At 42.4% G+C, this 13,193-nt stretch overlaps 1 protein-coding gene across 3 annotated transcripts in view; it reads right to left on the bottom strand.

The window, feature by feature from the left end:
* The window catches only part of prickle2b (prickle homolog 2b), a 103,500-nt gene that overhangs the window by 20,248 nt on the left and 70,059 nt on the right, over positions 1–13,193 (bottom strand). Inside the window, exon 1 of one of the 3 annotated variants that reach the window (XM_042502529.2) lies at positions 1,597–2,094. The exons of the other annotated variants lie outside the window; for them this stretch is intronic. The gene's annotated coding sequence lies outside the window, so the exon portion shown is untranslated. Of the gene's footprint in view, positions 1–1,596; positions 2,095–13,193 lie in introns of those variants that run through there. 3 annotated transcript variants of the gene reach the window in all.

Raw genomic sequence — 13,193 nt, forward strand, 5'->3', positions numbered from 1 at the left:
GGAGTCAAAGAGACGTGGGCATTTAGGAGATCTAATCATAGATGCTAGTGAGTTGTATAATGGGAAATGTAGGAGCCAATATTTTTGGAACTTAACCCATACTTGATGCTAAAAAAAGTTGGTATATCTCGATTGCTACTGCTTCAGTTTCAGTCACTCATTATTTAACCTCTCTTGTGTGCCAGTAAAACTTTATGGAAGTGTAGTAAGGTCATTAAAAAGTAAAGCGTATCATAGCTTCCCATATTATCTCTCTTTCTAAGAACTGAATACAGGACTTGTGCTGGAAGTGGGGAGCAAAAAGGAGAGAGAGGTATTTATATGTAACATCACACTAGGACGCTTTTCAGCTGCAGCCACGCTATACTCAAGACTGGATCACATTACTTATTCATTCAGTGTTGACTTGTTCCATAAAGCGACACTACTTTGAATGGGAACACTGGGGAGTCATGGAGGGGCCAGGCTTCCAAGACAACCTCAGTACGGACTGAGGCCAAGACAACCAGGCACTAGTGCCAAATCATCAGTGAATTTTTAACCAACAACTTAAGCATTAAGAGGCGTTGCTGTACTGGCGTGTGATACATTTTAGTAGAAAATGTCTCAGAATTCTCTGAGTGCTTCGAGGAACTTTATTTTTATATGATGCCGACTTTTCTTTCTTGTCGGTGGAGAAACCAGCAACCACTACTGGGCTGATTTTTTCCCCCAGAAGCAGTTGGGGATGTCAGAAATTATGTTGACTTGCTGTTTGGGCTCCTGTCAGTTCAGTTAATGTTTGGACTGCTCTCAGACCCGAGGAGCCAGCTGCTGAAGCCACATCATTCATTATCCCCCAGTCACTCCATTCATGTGCTAATCCAGTGACCCTTCACGCCACTGAAAAGTAGCCATCTAAATGGTTCAATTAGGCTGCATTGAGTTTTATAATGTTCTGCCACGGAGCTATGAAAATTATACCACTTGTTTCCAGTGCAGTTTGCAGCAAAGTCCATGAAATAATTACTGCTTTTTAACGAGGAAGAGTGACATAATAACAACAACATAGTGACACTTGACTGGAGATGAATTATGAAGCAAGTTGATTAGGAGGGTGAACAAATGAAATATACTACGGAGGCCTACTTATTTATGTGTTTACGAAACCATTTAGCGCAGTTTCGGAGCAACAAAGACTTTCTGGCTAGAAAACGCACAGTAGCTTGACCATTGCGCCACAGGGGGTTGGGTGGGGGATATAAACCGCTGAGAACACGTCTATAAAGAGAGCTACAGTGAGAGTCAGACGACTCAGCGCTTTGGGTTTTATTTACATCCAAATAACACCCGCTTTCAGTCATGAATGCGCACAGTGAAGATTTCAGTCTGAATACTGAGGCCGCTGAAAACGAGACCACTGGCTCCAGTATATAGTCCTTTGATCACTTTACGCACACATTTCTCAGAGGTTTAAGACAGAAAACAAACTGGATTTCGTGCAGAAAGCTTCAAATCTCTTTTCCATTACGCATTTAAAGCCCCAACATGGATGGTCCGTCGCGCGACAAAACGGCTCCGACGCAACATAAACAGGATCAATAATCAGCTGCTTACCTTCTCACAAACTGCGGCGGAGAGGAACCATGGCTCTGACCTCGGCGCTGGTTGCGGCGGTGCGGGTTTTAAAACACGTCTTCCTCATTGCACAATGTGACACACAACTTCCAGCGCCCAAGCTTTGCCACGAAAACACCGCGCTCTCACCCGCTGCGTGGTGTCCGCACCCCTCTGCTACATCTACCCCCTCCGTTTAAAAGCCTTTTGTCAACCCCCTGCTCTCCGCAAACACACTCAGGAGCTCAGCAAATGAGGAGAAAGCGAGGAGCCAACTTAAAGTGCGTAAAGTCAGATCCCCGTTTACAGATCCAAACAAGAGCGCAGACTCCGCGTAAATATTTGAAATCCAAATGATAAGTCAGAAGTCTTCCTCGGAAGCGGAGTTGCTGCTGGAGGCTCTGAGTGAAGATCCGCGCGGACTTTCGCTGCGTAAAGGCACGGAGCTCCGGAGCTGCTCCTCTTGCTGCTGACTGACCCACTGAATAACAGCGCTTTAATCCTTTCCCCCTGTCAAGTGCGCACACATCACATCATCACTTCCGGTTGGCACTTTCATATTAAAAGCACCATGTCAAATGCTTAGGACCATAGGTTTGGGACAATAATTTAAAAAACCCCAAATAGGCCTATGCCAAATTAAGTGCAATATTTTGAGCAATACGCCAAAGTGGAACAAGTTTCTAACCATTTAATTACAACATGAACACAGTGTTTTCCTTTTACTTTAACTGCAATGCAACAGAAAACTTATAAATGCTTTTGTTAATTAAGAAGCCAGCAGCTACAGAAATTTGGCTTAATTGAACAGTTTTATGAACAATTTAATCAGCCAAATTAGCTAGTCTTTTTTTAAACGCCATACATCTACACAGCCTATGTATTTATTTCATGTAACTGCAGTCATATAGGCTCTAGATATTATTAAGAGGTCATTTTTTTGGACCAACTTAAAATATAGAATGCAAAAGGGAAGTGCTGCAAAAGGAAATCGCACACTAACAATTAAGCACACTCAGTCCACTGAGGATAATCATGACATTTGGTTGAAAGCTATGGGGAAAAAGACTAAGTGGACCTTTTATTTAGATTTTATTTACTTATTTATTTTTTAATCAACCTACCGTTTCTGAATTCATGAATGAATTTCCACGCTAAGAAATTAATTAGAAAAAGGCTTTCGATTTTTTCTCTTGGTCAAACTGCATATTTATTCAATATGCGTCTTAACCATGAAAGTCTAGATATATCCTAGATATATTCTGTAATAGCCACAGATACATAAAGCTATGATTTTGTTTCCTTCCATGTCGCCATTGGCTTCTGTTTATTTCTGTAACTACAAAGCTTTTGTTTTCAGGCAAAGTCACTTACTTCCGATCTTGAGGACCTTCTCTGGTTAACTTCACACACACACACACACACACACACACACACACACACACACACACACACACACACACACACACACACACACACACACACACACACACACACACACACACACTCACTCTCCTCCCTGCATGCTAATATCCCGGTGTGATGTCAGCAAGTCAGCGTCGCAGCATTGCTGTAATTAGCAGCGTGAATGGTTGGTGTTCTGGCGAGATTTGCATGTGAATTAAACCACTTCCCTGAATCAACTGGCCCGCGACAAGAGGAGGGAGAGAGGGAGGGGAGAGAGGAGCTGCAGGGCGCTGACCTGCATGGGGAAATGGGGGAAATAGGGAGGTAAGCCCCTGTAAACAAAACGGTGCTGTTTAACATAAGGAGAGGACAAAAGGCTTACAGACCAATGAAAATCCACTGAATCAAAAACAAATGTAAAGCCAATTTAGAGGGATCTTAAAGCCTATTTTTAATACTGCACAGTGCACTTATTGGGTCTGTTATTATTTTAGACAAAGTTGTTTGCCATAGATTCATTAACTAGGGACACAGTAGACTAAAGTATAAAATGCTTTATAGTCACATGTAAAGCATTTTGCCACTTTTGGTTTGAAGAGTGTTTTATGAACTAAGTTTATTTCCTACACTGATATGAAAATAAAAATACAACTGACCCAGATACAATCGGTCATGAGTAAAATTAAAACGGGGGACTGTATGCGATCAACACGTGGCGCCAGTTATCTCAGCTATTGGCAACATCATGAACAGCAGTTTGCTTCCTAACAGAATGACGCCATCTCAGCTATTTTGGTTCTTTTTTTCATTTCACAAACACTCACATGACAATATTGCTATTTCTTGTCTCCTCTTCCCACAATGAGTGGTAGGAGTGTTAAACAACATCCCACCAATGCTCCTCATTTGTGTAACGCAAAATGTGTCAAGGAAAAAGGAGAAACAGCCAAAAGTTTTCTGGCGATCAAAGCTGAACAGATTTGTGGAAGATTTCAAAAGGCAACTTAGAGGATGGATGGAAGTGGGTTAGAGAGTAATTAAATCAAGATTTGTGTATATTTTTTCCCAAAGTGCCTTGCTGCTGCCTGTTGGCCAAACACAAGTAAAAAATGCAGAGAGCAATATAAAAACGCTTGCTTTGAAATAACATATGCAAAGCTGCACAAGGAGGAACTTTGCCTTTGCGGCTCAAAACAGCCAGCAGCTCTGAATGACCTCCTTGGTTTTTAAGGACAGTACTGCGGTCTCTTTTCTCCTTTTAGGAACTGCTCCTTTGGCTTCCCTTGAGTCAATCTATAGCTCTGCTTTTCTCTCTCCTGAAAGCCGTCTTTCTGCCCTCGATTCTCCTCTCACACGTGGCGGGGCGACTCTTGCTATGACTTAGTCTCATATATAAGAACATATAATCGCAGCCCCTTTACAAACACAAGAATATCAATTACAGCTCAGGCTGTACTTACGGCCTATCCACAAGATTTTATGAGCAGCCCTAAGTGACAGTGTCCTCTGCTCAGAGCGACCACAGAATGGGTCAGCTGGGTTGGGGCCAGCCGTTTACCTCAATAAGTCATTCCCTTTTCCCCAATAAACTGTTCCTCGACCTGTAGTGAGCTGTTTTAAATGCTACGAGAGGACTGAATAAAAGCATAGGGGCCAGTGTGGGGGACATACCACAGATAGCATTGCCTGCATGGGCTCATGGCATGCACCAAGAGCCTCAGCTTGGTAATTTTAGACAGTGAGCCAAACAGGTTTACTCCCTTCCTAAGCACGCATAAGGTTTGAGGTTTTTGTCTCTATCAAAGGACAGGATGAGCGATATTGTAAATACATGCTCCCCAGGGCCGGGAGCTGTATCTGAAGTATGCAAGAAAGTTGTAGTGCCTCAAAGGATCTTATCCTACAAGAGCATTATTCATATCTTACCAGGAAAGGAAGTGATTTATATACTGCATGATATGGTCAGAAAAACACTCCTGATAAATCAATGCCTTTATCTCGATTTGAAATGTAGCCAACATCCCAACATGGCCTCCTCATCTTTATTTCTCATCTGCTTTTTTAGGAACACCAGTCTCCTCTCCTTTCATGTGGCAAATGCTGATGGCTATCACTCTAGAGTCAACACACGAGGCAGCTGGGACTCACCCCAACAGCTGATAGCTCGGACATGTTGGGAGGGAGGGAGGGAGGGAGAGAACCAGCTTCCTCTCTCATGTAGCTTTTTTATCCCACTGCTGTAGAAGTTTTCTTAAGCAAATTTCTGACTACTTTGAGTATTTACACCGCCCAGAATGAGATCTCCGGCTGGCTACTGAACTGTGTTGCAGCTCCTTAAACCAACTGATCTAGAACTGAGGCGGCTATAATTTTGAGGGCAAGGTAGTATTATCACACAATATCATTCCTCAGAAACCAGACCAGCAATGAGACAGATAGAGAGCAGCAACACAATTTTTAGGTTTGATTGGAGACAAAAAATGACCAAAACTAATTGTAAAACTACGATTAGAGCTCTGGGAATAAAACATACATTATAAAGAAGCCAAAGATGTACAAAAGATTATGCCTCCAGAACCACAAAGCTGATTGTTAACAACTGAAGAATGTTAAGAAACTTAACCTAATAAAGACAATTAGGGGTACTATGGTGCGAGGGTGTTGTCAGCTGAAGTCCGGCCACACATACCAATGAGCCTACTCATGAAGTCTTGATACAGCTATGGTCTGTATTTTACAAATTTAAAGTGAGACTGGATTGACTTGATTTATTACAACATTAAATATTTTCCTGAGGAGTTTATGGTCTCAATTGCCAATTTCAAGTCTTCTTCAATACAGCATAATATCCATTTTGTAAATTAAGGTCCAATTTAGAGTAAAATAAATTATAAAGCAGGTATGCTTTAGGGTGTCGCTACCTTGTAATTGACAAGTACTCAGGTTCTCAGCCAGCACCACCTGGCTCCAAAAAACAAAACAAAACAAGATGGCAACGACCAAAATGCCAAACTTGAGGATTCAAAACAGAAGTCCACTAGCCAATGGGTGTCACCACAGTGGCTATGTCTACTTCTTTTATACAGTATGCTCTACAGCCATCTTTTGTACAGCTTTCTGGCTGTGGAAGTTTGGGTTGGGGAGAAAAAAGCATGTCTTCAACTGTTTTCTCTCTCTCGGCTCTCCCTCATTCTTTGCAAAACTGTCTCTCTCACTTGTATATAACAGAGTGCACCATGAACAACAGTTGAATAGTCAATCCTGTCTCAGCTGTCACCTGAAATCAAGATTTTTGCCTTGGCATCAAGTCTTCCAAACGGCTATGAACTCTTTTGTCTTTCGACGTGATTGGACAACTTCTAGTAAAAGAACACCTGGAGCAGCATGAAGTTAATCTTTAAGTGCTGGATTCTGTGCTAACAAGCAACCGGGGGGTTAAACTCAGTGAATGGCACATTGGAGACATTGTTGCCAACCTCTGCAGATAATCCTGGTAAATTTTCTTTGTTTACCTGCTGTTGGATAGCTGTCCTTCTGCTACATTAAGGATGTAATGACTCATGTGAACACACATTCAGTCACAAGGAGAGGAAACAGTTTGGATAAAGGTAGTTTTTCTACCCACTCAGTGAGAGCAGTGTCACTCTGAAGACACTCTGACCTCACCTCTGCTATGAACTAGTAGTACTTTGGCCCAATTACTCTGCCCAGGAAACAGATTTAGTGTGACATGATACTGGGGGCTCACTATGGGTCCTCCACCCAAGAGCCCCTCTGAACCAATGTTCCCAGCAGATAAGTGGCCATTATTCATCCCGTGTTGAACATTAACTGGATTAATTCTGCGTGGGTTGAGGGGTGAAATTGTATTTGTCTAAAGGGAGGGAAATGGCGAGGAAATGAGGAGAGTAGCCAGCTTGGCTTAAATTCTAATTAGCTTCGGGGTTCGTTAACACACAAACTCAACTCTTGCTGCAGAGTCCTTGCTGGTGCAGAGGCCTGGGTAAGCCATTAAGTCACAGAGCGGAAAACAGAGGGAGACAGCCAAAAAGAAAGAGAGAGAGAGAAGGGGGAAGAAAGAAAAGGTATGGACACTCAGTTTCACGCATATAGGCCCAGGGCAAGGAGGTGACCTTGTGGAGTGACTCCTCAAGGGGAATGGAGCTATTTTTTGCCCCTCCTAGCCCACTTACACAAGGGCTCTTCAGCAGAGAGGAAAAACACACTCCAAGCCCTCCACCTTCGTCTATCCATTAGACCATCCATCTCCACTGTAGACAGCGCTCTCCAGGGCAACGCAGCTCAATTTCCAGCATGCTGTGCCCAACAACAGCGGTTTGTCAATGAACTTTTCTCAGACGTACTGTACATGTGGATTCTGATTCAAAACATAACTAGGTCATGCTCCCATTTCAAAAAAAAATGAAGAGGGAGAAACTGTTTTAGAAAGTAAAGGCATACTGTTGTAGACACATTGGGATATAATAAAATTGCAAAAAAGAGACAGTGAAAAATGAGCTTTGACACAATTATAATTCCTGTGTTTGTGCATTAGCTCTACAAAGATATTCGGGAGAGCTTTCTAAGTGCTCAACCCTCCCATCTGTGCTGAAAAGTAATTTTTTTTTCTTTTTTTTAAAATTATGTGAGGTGATGCACAATAATCTCTCATTTCTCTCACAGCAACACATAAAGCCACAGCTCTGATGCAGAACGATCTTGTGGCTCCATGAATGAACCACCCACCTCCGAACCTCCCACATTCAGCACCCTGCAGCACATTTCTCTGACTCAACTCTCTCATTCAGCCTCCACTGATGTTCCTCTTCCTCACCTTCTCATCATGACCCAGATGAGTGGTGTAGGTGTTGATACTGATTTGCTGACTCTCTCTCCCTCTCATTGCGGTTTTTGTTTCATTCACTACATCACTCCATCAGCGCTTCTGACTTTTTATTTCTGGTGCTTTCTCCGTAACAAATCATCTCGCAGCCCTCGCCCGTGGCCACACTCACATGCCGACTGACCGCATGTATCATCATTAATAATGAATATTAGCATACTCGTTAGCAGGACAACAATTGCGGGGTGGCTGCTGCAGTCTTGATATATGATCTTACCACTTATTTTCAGAAGGCAGGTCGAAACAAAAGCCTTTATGTGGAGTTTGAGGATTTGCGTGTGTTGTTCTTTGTAAAAAAAAAAAGACAGGTAAAACCAATACATCCAGTTGGGGTGAAAAAGTGCAACAAAAGAAACATGTTGAATGTGTACTTGGCTGGTAAGCCTCTAGAGAAAAGCCTTGGCAGGTTTTTGGCCATGAATTTTAAATCTGGAGATAACATGAGATAAAAGAAAAAGACAGAAAAGAGTTCTGTAAGATGAGAAGAGAAACGTGGGACTGAAAGGTGAAGAATGAGGAGACTGCAGAAAGTCTTTGCCTTAGCGATGTAAACATAGCCTGTAAAAAATAGCCTTTGCAAAAAATATTCTCCGCCAAGGGGGAGGTTTGAACTCCACTTTCTCCAGAGTTCTGCCATAATGGTTTAAGCCCAAACTTTCAGTTAAATAAACCCCAACACTCAGCTATGCACCGTTTAAATATTTAACTTTAGAGGACTTGTGGGTAGTGCAGCGACAGACAGAATCAGTCCATCAAACAGAGTTTGTCCTGAAGGCATTCGATCGGCTCTTGAACAAACTAGAAAAATATACATGAGCAGGGTGCTGTGTTTGTGTAAAACTACACCATAAGTTTGGTTTTCAGTTTGTTATCAACACAGTCCTACTGGATGGAAAAAGATTCTTTCAACACAACAACTGGACATATGAGTTTTCCATCATAAAACCAGTCTGTGTTTTTGTGTGTGGCTTTGAGTAAAGTAATTAATGGCAACAAAAAACACGAGTCATGATAGTCAATTATGAGCACAGCCTCAGGTTCCACTGGCCTATTTATGTTGTGCCTTCAGAGTGGTTGCAAGTAGCAACATGTTTGTGGTGGGAAGAGCGGCAGAGCATTGTTCAAAGCATTTCAATCTTTGCATGAGGAGAATTTAATTAGCAGCTAAAACTTGAAGGGCGATTTGGCTTTATAACAATACACACACGCATGAAGACTGATCTATAATACAGACACAGGCTAACTATACAGGATACACAGAATATAGGGCTTGTAAAGACATAAAAATAAAAAAAATAAAAATGTAACTTCTGGATCTTCTTTTTAAACACCTGTAATGTTTACACAATTGGTCCATGAAAAGTTGGTTTCGAATCTTGAGTACATCTCTATAACACTACATATTCAATAAATAACCAGCAAGCTAAAGTTTGAAGAGTGTTAAAAGAGTTAAATATTGTAAATTCTGCTTAATCAATACTGTTTTGATAAGACTTGATTGACAGCACCCTGGCAATGTGAGCAAACACCACGCTGTCATTAGATTCTGAGTAGAATGAAATTTCGCTAAATCCTGATCGGTGAATGAAAGTATGCGACATCAAGTTTTTCTAGCTGAGCCCCGCCCACTGCAAATCAGTGAGAAGAGCAAAGACAATAATATAATAATCTCTTGTTACAAAATAATAACTTTTATTAAACTTTATGTTGTGTTCATGTAAAACTTTTTTCAGTAATTAGCTAATTAAGACATTTTTTAGTGCCTTTCTATATTTCAGAAAATGCTGCTTTGTTGTTGCTTTCCTGCCCTCACAGGTGGCGTCATCTAACAGAGGGTGTTTATAATACTGATCACCCCCTTAAAAATAGGTGAAACACCGCTTTCCTATTGCCAGTAGACCAGAGCTGTGTACACAGCTCTGCAGTAGACGAGTATGCCTTTGTGTTTTGGTTTTTTTTCTTCCGGTGTATCTCAGTATAAAGCACCATGTGAAAATGTTACAGTGGTTACTTCTTTTTTTTATACCTCCTTACTTAGTCTCTCTTTCAAACTAGATGAAATTTGGAACAATGTTCAAGCATGCATGGACAGACACGGATGGTATTTTGTGGCAGTCTCTCATTCCATTGTGCCACACATAGGTGTTGTATTTCCATTACTGCCTATTGAAGCTGATAAATACCTGTGACTACTGCAGAGTCATTTGTCCTGGGAGTGTATGCCGTTTGTAACTTTTCCCTTTGAATAAAAAAGCCAGATGTTAGCAGGTGTTAATGGCATTTTTGCACAGTGGAAAAGGGGGCTCTATGTAGACATATATAATAGTACCCAGACAGCATACTCAATGCTATATGTAACTGGGAGGGGGAAAGGGGACAGCTTTTCCTCTCTTTACTTCAATTTGCCCTTTCTCACCACAATAATCCAGCTCAGAGCATCTGAACCGATATACATCTCATGGTGTGATTGTGTTCATATACAGCAGGCTATTGGAGAAAGAAAGTAAATGAGCTGTTTGAGAAAGACAGAGATAATCTCTGGATGATGTCATGTGTCTACTTAATGAACAGCTGTATCCGAAAGAAAAACAAGGAGATTAAACTCAAATCGGATTCAGACTAAGCAAAAAAAACTAAGTCACTTAAGCTAATAGACTGGTAAAACCACAGAGAACATATTTGGGAAGCCTACAGAGTTTCCTCAGAGATCGCATTTGATGCAATAGCAGGGTTTCATCTTGAAATGATTCCTCTCAGTCAGGTTTATGCAATTTGATTTCTCCCCTATTTCATCTTGTTACACTGTTTACCCTAACAAAGGAGGATGCATGATGAATCGATGGCACATACACAACACAACACATCCATGTCAATAAGGCCACCACAGCCCTCTCCCCACATGATCTTGAAGGCCTGTGGAGATTATGGATTTGAGGAGAAATTGCCGTTTCCAGGACGTGACAGCCTGGCGGTGTATTTCATCACAGGCTGATAGAGATGGTGAACCCAGGGCTTTATTGACTGATCACTGCCCAGAGCTGTAGGCAGCAGACACGCATATACTACACACACAAGGACAGACAAGACTGCAGAGAAAGCACGGGAGGAGGAATGAGTCATATTGAGCTATCTGCACACGCAGACACATTCCATTAAACAACTTTTATCAAACCGAGGTCAAACTTTCAGAGTGAGCACATTTCCGAGCAAAGACTTACAGTCACTCAATATACCTTTTATAAAGTACAGTAGGCTTGTCTTGACTACCAGATCTAAGCAAACTTTTTCACAAGGTAGTCACATCGGAGTCTTTATCAATCTGTAGCTTTTTCTTCACCCACTTAATTTGTCACTTACTGCTGCTCACCTATGTTCCCCATTTAAAGCATGGCCCATTAGGAAGCAAAGAGAGAGCAGTGCCCTGAGAGAAACTAAATCACCTCGGCCCACTGCTGTTTACACCAGACCGGCTCCGCTGCTTGAACCGCTGTTTATTTGAACTGTGAACCTCCATGTGAGGTGTGTGTGAAAGGAAAAGTGTGTGTGCAAGAGAGAGAGAAAGAAAGAGAGAGCATGTGTACTGCAGAGGCAAGGGGGAGGGAGCTGTTCCACACAAAACCTAGTGTCTCAGCCTGCGATTTCTTTCACACCTCTCTTAACACGCTTTTCACAGCGTATTTATTCGCCCCACGGGCTCCTGGCGCTCCTCCGGTTCTTTGGGGCAACAGACGGGTCTCTGTGCTACGCCACTCGGGGACAAGGAGGCTGAAAACAGACCTCTTGCACCACCTGTGGAGCTCCAGACACAATTATGTCCTTCTGCTGAACCACATATGACATCACAGCCTGCCCCTCACACATTCACATATGCTCACGCAGAAAACATACAGACACCTCTGCTGCGTAGCATGCACACACAAATGTGAGAGCAGGAACGCATGAAATTGTATGCTCATGGAACTCTAAGCGGACACACATACACACACGGGGAACAGTAAGGTTAGTGTGGGATCGGTTAAAACTGTCCGTGGCAAGAGCAAAGGATAAGAAGACCTGAGCATCAATGAGACCACTGTTCAAAAAGGCGCAGACGGACTGGAGGAGCAACGAGGAATATGAAAGGCTGCCAAATATTCAGACATGAGAGCAAGGACACACACTAAGGAGACACACATATACACATGAAATTAGAAGACATAATATACACAAACATGTTCACAAAGAGCTGCGCTTATCTGTGTCCAGGTCGTATTAAAAGCCTTTTATCTAAAGCTCTTGCTCTTTCAGCTTTCAGCGTTTATGTGTGGGTGGCTCTGAATTAGCAGCACAAGCGTCAATGGCCATAAACACGCCATTCATCGTCATGATCAAACTGTCAAACTAACAATAAAGCGGATTTAATGTCACTGGTTTTTTTTTCATCAAATTCCAACCTGTGTGAGGCATGAACACGTAAAGGACCACAGGAGAAGTAGCAGCCAAAGCCTGGTTTGAGTTAAAAGGATGACAAATAAGTGATCATCAGCATCAGTTCCCTTCAAAATGTTCACACATGCTCACTGACATGAAGCTATTTCATGAACAGAAAGAAAAAAAAAAACAACCCTGTGGCTCCTGAAGCGTGGAGCTGCTAATCACTGTGTATCATTCTTCTCGCCTCTCTTGCCGGGCTCCACATGTCTCCACATAAACACACATTGTGGCCAGACAGAAACATGCAGAGAGATGTGCAAACACACGATGCTCCGCAGTCACGCACTGGGCACTTGTGTGACAAAAAACACATATACGACACACAGACTCAAAACCAAACAATCATATCAGTGTCTTTACGAGCTACTGTTTTCACAACAGCTCTGGGTAGCACAACAGAGAGTGGCATACTAATCTGTGAAAAGGCGGTATCCTCCATGTCTAATCACATCACAGCATTGAAGCTCAAGTGTGTTTGGTGCCTGCTCTGGCTCCTCTCTCTGGTATCTGGGGCAGCGTACCAGCCAGTAGAGTAAACTCTGGACAGGAAAGGCTGTGTGTGAGTGTGTGTCAGCGTGTATTTGCATGCCAAGACTGTGCCAGCCACAAGACTGATGCTGGCGTCAGAATGAATCACACTCAGTCCGCTATCCCTTCCCCGCAGTACACCAAGAGGTTAGCTTAGAAAGAAAGACGCAGAGGGAGAGAGAGATCATAAAAACAGATCATAAAAGCAACATCAATGGGTGACAGACAGAGGGAGAGAGGGAAATGTAAAAGGGAGTGTGAAAAGCAGGAGGGCTTGTGAGACCAA

Source organism: Plectropomus leopardus, chromosome 2 (assembly GCF_026936395.1).
Source record: "Plectropomus leopardus strain MGB_pleo_1.0 chromosome 2, ASM2693639v1, whole genome shotgun sequence".
Classification (NCBI taxonomy): domain Eukaryota; kingdom Metazoa; phylum Chordata; class Actinopteri; order Perciformes; family Serranidae; genus Plectropomus; species Plectropomus leopardus.